The 680-nt window shown below is 34.3% G+C and overlaps 1 protein-coding gene across 1 annotated transcript in view; it reads left to right on the top strand.

Moving 5' to 3' along the window:
• Positions 1–680, top strand: part of LOC111672939 (noelin-2) — a 24,930-nt gene that overhangs the window by 7,155 nt on the left and 17,095 nt on the right. The window lies entirely within an intron of this gene.

The raw sequence follows: 680 nt of genomic DNA, 5'->3' as shown, positions 1-680 counted from the left end.
TCCTTCCTACTTCTCTCAACTCAGTGATGATAATAAGTCCGTGTGGTAACTATTTATTTCATGTATGAATATATATAGCAGCCGTACAACCGGGCTTTGTAAGGTTGGAGTGTTTTAAGTTTATGTACAAATAAACGACGAGTATTTGTGAAATCCCACACTCTGTCGACGTGCCTTTCTACCCGCCTTCTCACTCCAAGCTACACACGGACCCAAAATCGTCACAATATCCATACTAACAAGTACACATTAAGTATATACGGTCACCACCTAGTTATTTATGTTGAAAGTATTTTGTGTTGTTCCATTTTGAGATTATATTCAATTAAATATTGAAGTTTATAACTATAAATAAGTGTTTTAGCAGCCCTGGCTAAGCAGCGCTATCCATGGTTCTGAAAGTGGGATTTAATTCTGGCAAGTTAAATTAACCTTTAACCTTTAGTTTTGTATGATCACCTGCTCCATGTTTCCACATGAGGAAAGGACAAGGCATGAAAATGAAAATATAGTGATGGGTACTTAATGAATTCAATTTCAAAAAATGGATTAAAATATTCCTGCAACTACAGTGCTTAAGTTCAGTGGTTAAATTGTTTTTGTAATTATTCTATAAATGTTACTTTAATAGCTGTGAAAGATATATAATATAGTCTATTTACTGTAGACCCACTGTGGTT

This window comes from Seriola lalandi, unplaced genomic scaffold, assembly GCF_002814215.2.
Source record: "Seriola lalandi dorsalis isolate HSWRI2012SDOR001 ecotype SW California unplaced genomic scaffold, Sedor1 jcf7180002054907, whole genome shotgun sequence".
NCBI classification, from domain to species: domain Eukaryota; kingdom Metazoa; phylum Chordata; class Actinopteri; order Carangiformes; family Carangidae; genus Seriola; species Seriola lalandi.
Note: the sequence above shows the minus strand (reverse complement) of the source record. Positions and strands in the feature narration are given on the sequence as shown.